At 39.3% G+C, this 14,567-nt stretch overlaps 1 protein-coding gene and 1 long non-coding RNA gene across 4 annotated transcripts in view; one reads left to right on the top strand and one right to left on the bottom strand.

The window, feature by feature from the left end:
- The window catches only part of IRF2 (interferon regulatory factor 2), a 75,860-nt gene that overhangs the window by 1,720 nt on the left and 59,573 nt on the right, over positions 1-14,567 (top strand). The gene's annotated exons all lie outside the window — the stretch shown is intronic.
- Positions 13,277-14,567, bottom strand: part of LOC112483333 — an 8,931-nt gene continuing 7,640 nt past the window's right edge. The window contains exon 3 of the long non-coding RNA XR_003047596.1: positions 13,277-13,708. This is a non-coding gene — a long non-coding RNA (uncharacterized LOC112483333). The remainder of the gene's footprint in view (positions 13,709-14,567) is intronic.

Here is a 14,567-nt window from a genome sequence, read left to right as displayed (position 1 = left end):
CCGGGCTCGCCCACCGAGCGCTGCCCGCCCCCAGCCGCTCTCCGTGCCACGGCCTGGGGCCAGCCCCAAGACGGCTTCGGGAAGCCTTCCCAAGTTGGAAGGGCTTCGGGATGTAACTCGTCCCCCTCCCAGGGCGCACCGGCATCTCTCTTTGGCCCAGGTCTTGGTGCGTGTGCCGCCCTCGCCTCTTTGCCCTATTAGAGGGGAGAAGGGAAGTAGGCTGGCAGCCCGAGCCGGGCGCGCGGACAGTATTCCGGGCACCAGGTGAGGCGCCCAGGTCAGTCCGTGTAAGCAGAACCCTTCCTTGTTCATCAGATGTAAATGTGACCCCTGGGACTGGTAGTAGAGGTTGCCACATATTAGCGGCTTGGCTTTCACTCGTTTTTTAACCCCATAGTATAGAGTTGGGAACTTGGGGACATTTTATCCGCTCCTTCCTTCTTCAGTCTCCTCCCTCCAGTGTGGGCAGTGGGTAGTGCTTCTTGTCCTCCGTTAGAGAATGAGAAAATGCAGAGTCTTTCTATATGAGGATAAACGCTGGCATTTGCTTCTGCCCTGGCCTCCCTGTTGTGACTCCGCTGCTTTTGATAAACGGCCTGGGAGGGTGGGGGATAGTTACATTTCCTGTTGTGGATTTTCAGGAATCACCAAGGTTGCTGTCAAGGCTTCAGTCATTTATTAGTTTTCAGACCGATTGGAAATAACGTTGGAATTTTGCAGCCTGCAGTTTTTGGTGCTCAAGGGCAGGTGCAGACAGCGGTCTGGAGACGGAGTACCAAAAATGGATAATGGATGGTCTTGATCTTAGATGTACGATCCGCGCCCCCCCGGCCCCCCACCCCCCCGCGCTTACAGGACCCGGAGGGAGATCCCTGTTTAATTTTTTAAGGCACACAGATTCAGTCTTCTCTAGTTTTCTTAATTCCTCCTTCCTCCCCATATTCCTCTTTTAGAATTTAAACTGGCATTTCTAAGGCGTAACCTTAAAACACCTATTGATTGATGTGGCAAAGTCCGGAATTTCTCTGTAATTAGTGAATGATTATAGTTTATAACAGCCTGTTGTGTAAGAAGTTAGATTTTGGCCTCTTAGATCAAAGAGTTTTTGTCTGTTATGATTTGTAACTGCTTCTTAATATTAAACATTTACATATTTCATTTTCAATGTGTTTTTTTTGTTGACTTTGAAAAGTTAGAGATAATTCCACATATTTCAGACTTGCTTACCTGTAAAAATGTCATCATAATCAAAAGTGTTTGTTGTTAAATTGGAAGCAAATATGACAAACAAATGGTTGTCTTAAAGCCCTGACAGCTCTATGAACTAGGTTCCTACTTTTCTCTTACTCCGCTTTCTGAAGTACTATATTAAGTAAATATTTGATATACCAAAGCTAGTTAAAGATGTTTAAAATTAGTAGTGGAAAATTTGAAACTTTGGATGTTTAACATTTGATGTGCATCGATATTCTCATGTTTCTGAGGACATTGTACTTTTATTCTTAGTATTATTCTAGTGTAAGCTCTGTTATTTTTAAAGTGTTTTCACACAATTTCCTTTTGATAGAGAACAGACCACTGAACTCTAAATGGGGCATCTGGGACATGGCTCCATTATGTGCTTTATTCCAAAAAGGGCTTAAAGTAGACAAGAGACTTTATTCACTTAATAAATTTCCCTAGAACATTCACTATGCCCCAGACACAGTGCTAGGCTCTGTGGGTCCAACTGGGAACAGGAAGACAACTTCTTTACACTCCAGGGGGATTGCATTCCAGTTGGTGAGCTGATAGTACACAACTGAATAATTACAATAAGTACCATTTAGGGTTGGTTCTATGGAAGATAATAATAATACTTAACTGTATATCTGATAGGGTTGCCTTTGGGAACAGGTGAGGTACTGTGTATGAAAGAAGATTGTGTAAGTTACAGCAATCTACCAGTGTGTAAAGGTATTAACTTTCAGGATTCTGTAGGTTATTATTAATTTTAAAAAGCCAGGAAATAATGACTGTGGATTAAACACTGACTTTCTCTTATAGAATTTTTAGCAAGAAGGGGTTTTACTTATTCTGAGAATATATAAATAATGATAAAGAATTAAACATGAATCACTTATGTAAAGCATCCAAGTATTTAACAATGAAATATGATATTGTCAGGGAATTTTTTCCGTCAGAAGAAAAGTTAGATGGTGTTCATGGAGAAGACCAATTTAAATGGAAATAACAATGATTGGAAATAACAATGTATTTTCCCTCTTTATGTCAGAAAAAGATCTTCCCTAACTCACTATGCTTTAGTTTGAATCTTCATCATAGCTTCAGACTTAATTCATTATCTATTATTATAGGCGTGACCTTACTGATTTTAGTATTTTGCTGATAACATCTTTAAAGAGACTCAGTCAACTTGCATTTATTGAATGCTTACAATGTGCCCAGCACTATATATGTGAAGATAAATATAATAGATATTATGTATTTATAATATATAACAAAATACATAAAGTAGTATATAAAATAAATTTCTGTGAAACATTAGTTATTATTAATAATGAAGTCAGATTTTTTTTCATCTGCATGAGACACCATGTGTACAGGGGTAAGAGGTCAGGGCTTTCTGCCCCTTTTATGCCCTACTTTTTGCCGGAGTGTGATCAATATTTGCCCAAGGTAGGGTTGAGGAGTGGTCCTCGTGGTGGGGATAGCTGGTGGGAATGGGAGTGAGAAGATTTGATTAAATCTTGTATTTTCAGTGAAGAATGATAAAGTATCTATAGGGTCCAGATTTAAATCTGAAGCCAATATTTTATATAAAATGCCAAGGGAACTGTGCAGGCAGGGACTCAAGCCCACAGGCTCCTGTTGCAGATCTGTAACCTGTTGCTAGGACTCTGCTTGGGCTTTTTGGGATGCATGTACCAGGCCCATAGTTGCCAGCATTTTACCTTCAGAGATCCTTTTAAAATGATTTTCCCCCTCACGAACTCTCTTTTGACAAACGGTCTCTGAAACAAATTGTGTTAGGAATACTTCATATGCCCATTTTTATTACTGAGAAACACATAAGACTTCTAGTCAGAACTTCTGATTGACTTGAGAGAAGAACTAGCATCATCAAATCCAGTTGGTCCAATTCCGGCCAAAAAGTGATGGGCAGCTGTGTTTTAGATAAGCTCATAGTCCTTTTAGGCTTTGTGAAGCTTTGAAACTAGCCCCAGACCTTCCCACTCCTATTAATAACTTTGAGTTCTGCTGGGGATCCAGGAACCCCAAGATATGAACCATTGTAGTAACCCAGACAATTGTTTTATTAAACGAATACAAACATTGTGCCCTTATTTTGTTTATTTATTAAATGTTTGCTGACAGCAGCTGTGTCCAAGCCTCTGTGTAGTGGAAGGTGAATAGATCAAGAGCCCAGAGGCCCGGAGTTGACTTTCTCTTTTATTAACTTGCCAGTCACTTCCCCTTTCTGGGCCTGCATCATTCTGTCATCATTGGATGGGACTTATGTGCATCTCAAAATCACCTAAGGAGGAGAGGGGCTTTTAGAAACTGCCAGGATTCTTCAGATCTATAGCCCCTTCCTCCTTGCTTCTTTGGCCCTAAGGAATCCCCCTTTCTTTTTTCCCAGTAAGCCTCTGGAATTCACCAGTGTGTCTTGGATCCCTATCCCTCAGGTACAGTGTGGGCCAGAGCAAAGGTGGAGACCCGCTGAATCAAGGATTTCTTCCCAGAGCCAAATCTCTTAAGTTTTTCATTGGCTCAGAGGCTACGTTGTGCAGGAAGGTAAGCGGGTGGAACCCGTTTTCCACGTTTGGACAGTGCTTTGAATAGGGAATCTGCAGTTGAGCTCTGCTGGCTCTGCCCATGTTAACTTTGCTTGTCATACAAAAATGGTATTAGTGTCATCGTTGTGAAACTTTGAATTTTCCATTGTGAAGAGGCAAGAAGGACATTGTGTTATGGGTATGTCTCTTTGTCTAGGAATGTCATAAAAAGTTATGGGTTTGTTTTGTTTGTTTCTATTTTGGCTTATATTCCCCCCTTTCAGTTTAGTATTTAGCTTCGATAAGCAAGAAAGAACTAGAGCTGAACAAAAATGTCTCTATGTCTCATGCCCTTTGTGCATGCATGCCTTGCAGTCCCTATTTTTATGAGAAACAGAAGGCCGTGTGGTTCTCTCTGATGATGGATTCTAAGCATCTCAAGGGCAAGGCCAATTTAGTTCAACAGAATATCTTAATTTAGGATTTTGTGTGATAAAAGCTGGTCCCACTTTCATTCAACATTTTTGAGAGTTAACTACTTACTATTAATTTTCATTAATAATTTCTTTTCAGGCATATTGTTGCTTTCTGTGTAATAGCATTTGATGCTCACACACCTAATGTGATCAAAGGAAAGATGAGCTTCAAATTTAATTTGTTCTTCTTGAGCTTAGGAATATCAAGTTTTTATGGGATCCAAAGAAATACTTTATAGATAGACTACATTGTCCTGGCCCCATCAGCTTAGAATCCTGCTCACTGTCCCATTTCATGAGGTTGACATCTTGAGTAAGAAGAAACTGCATGTAAATTGCTTTCTTGGAAGTAGTGTCTAACACGTTACTTTGAAGAGAGCTTTTTTTGTTCTCCTTACTCTAGAGTTATTGAAGATGATGAGAAAAATTACAGTGGTAAGAAGAAAGTGTTCTGATACCTACGTAGGGTGCTAATGGGTATGTGGAGTGGTGGACTCAGAGTGGAGAGGGCATTGAATGGCGACAGTTGGAAGATGAGGTGATGAAAAAAGAGAATAAGGTGGAGAGTAGAATAGTGGCTCCTATATTCTTGACTGGGGGAGAGAAAGAAGAGGGAATCAGGCAGGTAGATATTTTAGTCTTGACACAAATGTCATTGAAAGCATTTTAGAGGTGGTGGGAACAAGTTGGCAATTACTTGGTAGTAAGGGCAAGTTGAAATACTGGAGGACCCTCAACTTCCAACTTTGGAGGTAGGCCTTTTTATCCTTAGGATGAAGTCCGATGGGAAACTGCTAGTCATCAGCCAGCTTTAGGCAAGTAGACGTGAAGCTCTGAATGGTTGTCACTGGGACATTGTTGAAGTCACGTTAGAGGTAGTGTTGGAGCTGGAGAGGATGGAGGAATTGATATCCTTACTTGAGGCCTCAGACTCAATCTAAAATTGCCCTCGGATGCAACTATGGGCCCTGAGAGTTAGGTGAGTGTTGATAAAATAGATCAGAAATGCTATACTAGCTCTCTGAGGCCCTCTGCTCTTCCTGCTTGTTGGTCTTCCTGCTGCTGTTTTATTTTTGTCAGGTTGTGAGAGGAAACTAGGGAATCAGGAAAATAGAACAAATGGGCCGATACTGTGTTTCCCTGAAGAATAGATGGCACAAGTTAACACTGAACTATGAATGCTGTAACTAGGCACTATAAGTCACTGATTTTGAAACTAAGCTCTCCATGTTGTTTTTGGGATTGTACGTTGAAATTAACTTTCTGGAATTCAACTTGGTGTTATATACTTAAAGATTTAGAAATGTTAAACTCTCTGTTCCAGTAACTTCACTTCTAGGAACTTACTCGCATGAAGTAACCAGAGATGGGATGAAGATTTATTTATAAGGATGTTTATTGAATTAGTTTTTGTTATAGTGAAAACTTGGAAACAACCTAAATACTCAGCAGTTGGAACACATTTAAATGAATTATACTCATTTTCCAGACCATGAGTATAGATTGTTTTTCAAATTCATGTTTTTGCATTTAATGATGGGGAAATGATTATGTTATGTGTTGAGTGGAGAAAAAGAGAATATTCAAGTGTGTCCTTTATTTTTAAAATGCGTGTGCATATTTGTATATATACATCATTTAAAAAAAAAAAAACAACAACAACCTGGAAGAAAACATTTGGATGGTGGGATTGTGGGTGTTTGGCTTTTTTTCCTCCTTGAAACACTTGTATTTTCCAAATTTAATACAATAACACAATTACTTTTATAACCGGAAAAACATCCTCAAGACAACTCTACAGTGTCCCCTCTGACCTCACCTCTGGTAGATGTATATTAGGACGAGTGAATTCAGTGTAGCTGAGGAGGATGTTTGCATAGACGTGACCATTCTCAAGCTCTCTCTGCTTTGATGTATGAAGCCAGGCCTAAGAATCAGGGCTTTCGCAGCTAATGCCAAGAGAAGATGCCATTGTCCCTATACAGCTCTTGTTACTTCATGACCCTTAGGTTGATGGATCCTTGGTGACTTCGGGACATGCTGTTTTGTCAAGAACTGTGAAGAGTCTGAGATGTTACCCCATTTCACTGATATGTCCTTTGTATATGTGAATGCTGCAGAAACACAAGACACTGGGGTTGGAGAAGAGTTCTTTACTGATCTTTACAACCAACTTTACAGCCAGAGTGATGATGTTGTCACATTAGTCCCCATACCTAGACTCCCAGGTGATGCTATGAAAACTGATGGAATGTGAGTGTGGTTTGTACTCTATGGGTTCTCATTCTAACCTTTTGGAATATAAGGCTTTTATTACCTAAAGGTGTCCCTAAGGTCTCTGGGTTTCATCTCTTTTAAAACATACATGCTTAGAGAGAGATGTCTTCCTGGTACCTTGGAAGCTTAACCGAGGGACCTAGTCCAAGCTCTAACATTTGGCCCTCTTGAGGAGATGAAGTTTAACTATCCTTTTGAATCAGAGCGATTCATTTAGACAAATGGCTACAAATCCAATTCTTGTGTGTGAAGAGCAAAATGTTTCTAGAGGAAGTAAATGCAGACTTTCCCTATCTTTATGTCATATACATTCTCTATCGTTAGTATACATTCATGTGTCCTGGGTGGCTAAGATGTGTCACAGCAGCACCGAGGATTCCAGGGAAATTTTATTCCCTTCCTCCCAATCTTTTCAAATCTCCTATTGGAGAATGACAGTGTGACTCAGAGTATGACCTCTGACTTTCCACAACTGAAGAAGCCTCTAAATCCGTAATGTTTATCTGAAATTTTTTTTTAGAATAGTTTTGATTCCTTTGTGAATAATTTTGATCCCTTTATAGGTACTGAAGACATTTTTGGATTGTTTTGAAACAAGGGTTGGGTGTAGCTGTTAGGAGTTCAGAGGCAGAATGCCAAAACATAGCTGAAAAAAAAAGTATTGATGATGACAGCACTATCCAATACAAATACAATGTGAGCCACATGTATAATTTTTAAGTTCCTAGTAGCCATGTTAGATGAGCAAGAAGTAGGTGGAATTAATTTTAATATTTTGCTACCTAGTATTTCCAAAATATTTTTATTTCTGCATGTAATTAATATAAAAACATTGATAAGATAATTTGTCATTTTTTTTTTCATACTGAATCTTCAAAATCCAATATGTCTTTTATATCTACAGAACATCTTAATTCAGCCTGGTCACATTTCAAGTGTGCAGTAGCTGCATTTGGCTGGTGGCTGCCATATTAGATGATGTGGGATTAGCAAATGAAACAAAGTGTGAAGAAAAACATAGAGAAAGTTGTAACACAGAGACTAAACCTAGAAGGACTGAAGGAAAGCAGAGTTAGAGTGGTCGATTTGGTTCTAACTGCATGCTTCTCCCTGTGCCTCCACCCACAGACCTGACCAGATCTCTTCCACCTAAAATAACGAAATGCTCTTAATTCAGAAGCAACACGCTGTATGTGCCATTCCTGTGGTGATTAGTCATGAACACGTTGAATCTTTTCTAGCTTCTTGAACTGTTGTGAAAATTGTTGATTCCTTGGATTTTTCCATTTATAACACCTACATGGCAAGTTATTTGAGAGCCAGGATCCTGTTGGATTTCTTTGCATTCCCACCAGGACTTAATATGCAGTAAGAACTGGATAAATACTTGTCGATTTGATTTACAGCCATAAAGCAAAGGTTCGCTGAGAAGGCTGAATTCTAGCTCAGGATAGATGGCACAGATCTACTTTGTGTTAGAAACCTAATGGTATATGTGTTGAGCACATAAATATTGAGATTTGTCACTTTGCGTTAGAGCTTCAACATCCACAGGGTGAAAAATTGTTTGGTTTTTCTCTTTTGCATCTAGGCCTTTAAAAAAAATCTTACCAGTATATTTCTTTGACATTTAGGTTTCAGTGATACTAATACCTTCTTGTACACATAAATAAGCTGTGTTTGCTGATAAACTGGAGATAAACATATGGGAGCTCCTACTTTCTGGATGGGTTGGTTAATAATTAACAATAACTGCTATTAACAGACACTCAGCCCATAGCATATTTGCAGCAAAATTCTTTTGAAATCAAATACAATATTTTCCAATTGCCTTCATTTGTTCTCTCCAACCGTAATTGTTGAGTTGAAGCAGCAGACTTATTCACAGAGCCAAGGCAATTTATTTTTACTGAAGCCTACCTAAGAACTGCTTAGGTAGCCTTTCTCCATGAGATTAAATATGACCTTCACTGAATCATGTTAGCAGGGCCAGCAGCTAGAAAAATAAAGACTAAACCAAACCTTCAGCAAAAAAAGTCCCAGCTGCTCAGTGGGTCAGAGCTTGCTGATTGCTTTCTTCCAATGAAAACACTGTAGATTAGTTTTAAGTGAATTCTAGTAGGTTTGGAGATTTGGAATTGACAGAAGAACAAGAAAGTATAATCTTACTTTAAAATAGTAATCTCGAAGGTAAATCTTTATTGACTTTTTTCAAGGATGTTGGGATGTGTGTGTGTGTGTGTGTGTGTGTGTGTGTGTGTGTGTGTGTAAAAACTTAACTCATGTGCATTGTTTAGCTGATCTTTAAAGACAGGTCTTCAGGGTAGAGTGGAGATAGAGAATTAGACATGAGGCTGTTGTCCCAAGAAGACATCTGGGCATGTGGGGTGTGCTGGGGACTCCCAAGTACTGACACAGATGGTCCTGCTCCCTTTCTTCTCTCTGTTATTAGAATGAAAGTGGAAACTTGGGGAGTCTGGAAGGGAGGCCCCAGTAGGGAATGCTATTTTTATTTTTGGGTGTGGTCATACTGGTGATTTGAGAAGTCAGGGTGAATTTAAAATATTCTTGGAGAGGATTTGCCTTTCTTCCAGGTGCTTTTAATGCATAAAGCCTTTTTTTCCCTCTCTCTCTTTTTTCAAAGGCAGGTTGCAATCTGAGAGATGGGTAGAGAAGTTCACTCAACTGGAACAGTAGACTTTTGATTAGTCGATCATTTATTTAACAGGCGTTTACGCAGTGCTAACTATGTATATAGAGGACGGTAGTAAAAGGTAAAATAATGATCCGATTGGATTTGAGTTAGCCAGGTAGAGGATCTGCATTCCTTATAGTTAGGAGCCTAATTTTTATAGTTAAATAAAACAGAATCAAGCAATTGGGCACCGAAGACCACAGTTCCAGAAGTGATTTTAGATATCCTGAATCCCTCTTGGGGTTCTTCTATAGGCCACACGGGGTTGTCTCTGGTTGTAGGAGAAACAGCAGTGCTAATATGACAAATTTTTGGCCAACCGTATACATTTTATTTCTAAAAGTCAGATTCTTAATAAATCATATAACAGGCAGAAAACAACATATTGTTTTGTTGTTGTTTTTCTACAGTTCTTCCATTTTTAGTTTGCATGTAGAATTCAACTGTTCTCCGGTGTCTTTTGTCATTCAGGAAAGCCACGTGGGTAAGCCCTGATAGTTATCTACTTTCCTTTCCCTCAGGGTAGACGCTGTAACTAGCAGTGCTGCTAATACACACTCTACTACTGCTCTAATTCCCTCCTGGGAGGTTGATGCTGGGAGAATCTAGCCCTTTGTGTCTTCAGGAGAGGCTTTCTCCTAGTAAAGTTTGGGATTACATCACCCTGAAGGGAAAATCGAACCTTATTTAATTTTGAAAATCCATCATTTATTCTCTCTCTCTCCTCTCTCTTCCCTCCTCCCCTTCCCTCCCTCTCTCCCTCTCTGTGTGTGTGTATGTGTTTAAGTGAATACTTAAAGTTGCATGGAATTAAATAATTATCATCTGTAACAGGACTGAAGGAAACAGTGGCAGCAAATAGTGAATTCATAAACACATGTCTAGTTCTTTTTTTTTATTGTGGTAAAGTTACATAACATACAGTTTACCAGTTAATTATCTTTAAGTATACAATCCAGTGACATTAAGTACATTTAAAATGTTGTGCAATTATCACCACTATCCACTATCCACTCCAGAACTTTTTCATCATCTCAAACAAACTCTATACCCATTAAACAATAACCCCACTTCCCTTAGCACTGGGCAGCCACCATTCTACTTTCTGTCTCTATGAATTTGACTACTCTGGGTACCTCATGTAAGTGGAAACATACAATATTTGTCCTTTTGTGTCTGGCTTATTTCACTTAGCAGAATGTTTTACAGGTTCATCGATGTCGTAGGGTGTATTGGAACTTCATTCCTTTCTAAGACAATAATATTCCCGCCATTTTGTTTATCTGTTCATGAGCACTTGGGTTGTTATTAGCATTTGACTATTATTGTGGGTAATGCTGCTGTGAACCTTAGTGTAAAAGTATCTGTTTGAGTCCCTGCTTGTAGTTCTTTAAATCCAGTAGATCATATAGTAGGTAATTCTTTGTTTAACATTTTGAGAAACCACCAAACTATTTTCCACAGTGGCTGCACCATTTTATATCCCTACCAATAATGCACAAACGTTCCAATTTCTCCATATTCTCACCAAAATTTGTTATTTTTTATTTATTTTTTTCTTTTTGATAATACCCATCCTAAGTAATGTGAGGTGGTATTTCATTGTGGTTTTGATATGCATTTCCCTAATAGTGAAACTGAGCATTTTTTCATGTGCTCATTGGTGATTTATGCATTTTCTTTGGAGAAATGTCTATTCCAGTTCTTTGCCCAATTTTGAATTGATTATTTTGTCGAATTGTAGGATTGAGTCATTTTTTTGTGAGTTCCAAAATGACATAGTAGTACAGTCTGAAAAACTAACAAAGATCCTCCCTTATTACAGTATATGTAGCATGCGGCACAAAACCATTTTTAAAATTTTAGATGTAAAGCTGACAAAGCACCTACTGAGGAATTAAATTATAGTGAATGAAGTAAATCAGAGTGGATAAGCGTACCTAACCTCGCAGAATAGTAGAATTGGAAATTTCCTTCGAGGTTACCTCAGCTCCTTCATTTTTTCAGCTGGAGAAATCAAGTGACCTGCCCAGGGTCTTATGTCCAGATTAAGTACTCAGTACATTTTGTCAAACTCTGTAGCAAAAAATTAAATTTCTCCTGTTGTATTTTGAATCCTTTCAGCAGTGCTTGAATATGGTAGTGAATTAATTATCGTGGCTGCTTATATGGTACCTTCAATACTTGGGGCTCATGAAAGAGACCCTAAGGTTCATCACTTTTGTAGTTTTAGGGTTCAGGAGAGTAAAAAACAACCTCAGAATAACATTTGGGGGCATGAGAATTTGTAAAACATTCACTAATAGTTCAATACTATTTGGGTGAAAAAATTATTGCTGTACTAAGAGATCTGTTAAGTAAAACTAATAAAAGCATGTGTGTATGTATTGTGAATTAGCAACAGAATGAGAAACTATTTATTCTTATAAGAACTATACTAGATGAAGAAATTCAGTAAAGTATCAGAACTTTACAGTAGCAAATTTATTGTTGGTTTGCCTTTGTGGTTTGTTCAACTTTTTTATTTCATGAAGTCCTTTAGAAAATTTGTCTTTATTGAATAATATAGCCTGGCAAGATAACATATGGATTATAACTAAGAGTGAGTTATAAATAATTGGGAAGAAGATACATACATAATGTCTGTTTGACATAAGGCAGACTAGTAAGAGGAATTGCAAAAATTTGTATTCCCTTCAGGCTTAGGGCCAAGGCTTTTAAAAAGTCCTTAAAATTGGCCTGTAGCACTGTGATGAACTTAAGTTGAAGACTTCTTTCTGCAAGCAAATATTTTAAATAAAACTCTCAGGGGAATTAATTCCTTTAGCAGACACTTTTGAACTGCTGTATGTGAAGCCCTGTGCTGTGGAGATGTAAAGTTGAAAATTTCACGTTCTCGAAGAGCTTACTATTTAGTTAGAGAAAGGCAGGCAAATATCATCTTTAGGAAGAGAAAGAATTAAATAGGTGCTTAACAGAAGCACAGAAAGCAAAAGGCTGTGGGAGGGAAGTGGAAGGAGCTGTATCTGAGAAGTCGGGTGTGCTTCACTACGAACATCCCCAAGGAAGGAGTATTGGCTGGTGGCAAATGGATTAGCAAGGGCATCTTTCGTTGAAAGAACAGCTCGAGAAAAGACGTGATGCGTTGAAAATTCCTTACACTCTTGGTGCATGGAGAGTTCTCTGGTGTGCTAGGAGCAGATAGACCAAGGGTGCAGTGTCAAGTTCCTGGTGCCTGCAAATGCTTTCTTCAGGGCAGGGTTCCTGTTATTGCTAGTAAGGAAAGGCTTTGTTCTGAGGATAGAGCAAGCTTTTTGCGGAGAGGGAAAGTTATTGAGGATTTGGAACATTTCCTCCCTTACATTTTAGAAAACGATGATGACTATTAGCAGATGGGTGTGGCAGAGCTGTGCGCTGCTGCGTTTAAAAGATGTAGGGGGGGATGCATTCGTTGTTCATACACATAATGGGCATTGCAGAAAAGATGGAATTGTGTTTTTGATAATAACCAGGCCTGTCGTTGAGGTGCTTTCATATGTTTCTAAGAGGAAGTGGTATACCAGTACAAAAATATTTTTGTATTCTCTTTTGGTTTGTTTGGATTTGATTTATAATGAGAATGAAGTGATTATTAATAGGTTTGCAATACTCAAAGGAGTTGTCTTTAATACGAGGAGAAACTCAAGTTAGGGATCCAAGAGAATAGCAAGGCATCCCGAAGCCACTCCGTAGCACAGCAGAAATTTTTAGGACAGGACATCCTGGTGGCTCAAGGAGTGCTTGGATCTTGTTGGCATCTCAGCAGTGAGACTGGCCGTTGGGTTAGGAGGCCCCTCCCAGCCCAAGGCGTGAGATGCGCTTGGCGAGGTTCTCCAAGTGACACCATGGAAGACCACGGAAGGGTGCGTTCATGGAACCTTAGGGTCAAGCCTAAACTACAGTGACTACGGGAGCCCTGAGAGGGCGGGAGTATTGGCTGTCCCACTTGGAGGCTTCTCCCATCTGCATTCCCATAGCATGGCTGAGGTTGGAATGGCGCCACCATCAGGAGCGGAGGCCATACCAGCTTGGTAGTCTGGGTGCTCCCATAGCATTTATTGGATATTTGCTTGGGGTCTTCACTTGGTTGTATCAAAGGCCCTATTATATTTCTTTGCTATATTTCAATATATTACACTCTGCATGTATTATCAATGACCGCCCTTTTGACCCCATTATAAATTTTGGAGTGCTGTTGTGAGGCCTCAGCAGTACCCAGTACTCAATAAATATTGGTTGAATTAAATTCTAATGATTGGCCTAATTCTCCATTTATTTCCTGTTCAGATACAAACCCATCTGTAGTACCTTAGGGCTAACAGGGCTTGTGTGCTCTGTTTTCCAGTAAGGAACAGGACCAGAAAGGACGTGGAAAGTCCATCAGCCCTGCTTGATGTACTGGGGTGTATCCAGGTGTTTCCTCTCATCAGACGTCAGGGACCCTGTTAAGGTAGAAGGACAGATGGCTCTCTGGTAATTAACTCTCTGTTAATTCACCAGCCTTAGTCAAGCCTTCCAGCTGTTTCTCTACCACATCCACCCATTTTCTCCCGGGGCACAGCTTTCTGGTATTACTAATGGTTCAAACTCGCAGTCCATACTTGCTCCCTCCTTGCTGTTATTCTTCCTTTTGTTTGGAATGTTTTTCCTTCTTGTCCCCCCAAAGATCTCTTTTCAAGCCCAGAAGTCTTCTAGAATTCTCTCTCTCCTAGGCTTTTACGTAATACAGCACAACTCCCCCAAAATGCTTTCCGAAAATGCTTTCCCCAAAATTTGCTGTGTTACGTAATGCCTGGTCACATTAATTGTGAGGCTCGTGAGACAATGGGGGCGAGTCTGATCCAGTGAATGAACCAAGAACCAGTTGTGTCGAATTCTCACGGTCAGTTTTTACAGGGTACATTATATCATGAAGCATGTCATCAAAAGTTTTATCATCCTCAGTTTGTTTCTCTAGTATCACCTTCAGGACATGACCGACATCTTGTTTTAGAGTGGTTGTTTATGTGCCAGCATCCATCATTGCACTTAAACCCTTTAAGGACAGATCTCATCTTCATCTTTATATCCCCCCCCCCCCCCAGTTTTTTATAGTTCTTGGCATCTTATTGGCTCAATAAGATTTTTCGAATGAAGTGTTGAATAAGTATAATTCAAAAGTTTATTAACGTATTTAGCTTGATTCACCTAGTAAATGTCATGAAAACAGTAAAATTATTCTTTTCTAGATTGTATACTTTTTGCACTTATTTCCCCCTGCTTGTTTATTTGTTCATAATAAGTTTTATTCATCACAATGCG

Source organism: Pteropus alecto, unplaced genomic scaffold (genome assembly GCF_000325575.1).
Source record: "Pteropus alecto unplaced genomic scaffold, ASM32557v1 scaffold24, whole genome shotgun sequence".
Classification (NCBI taxonomy): domain Eukaryota; kingdom Metazoa; phylum Chordata; class Mammalia; order Chiroptera; family Pteropodidae; genus Pteropus; species Pteropus alecto.
Note: the sequence above shows the minus strand (reverse complement) of the source record. Positions and strands in the feature narration are given on the sequence as shown.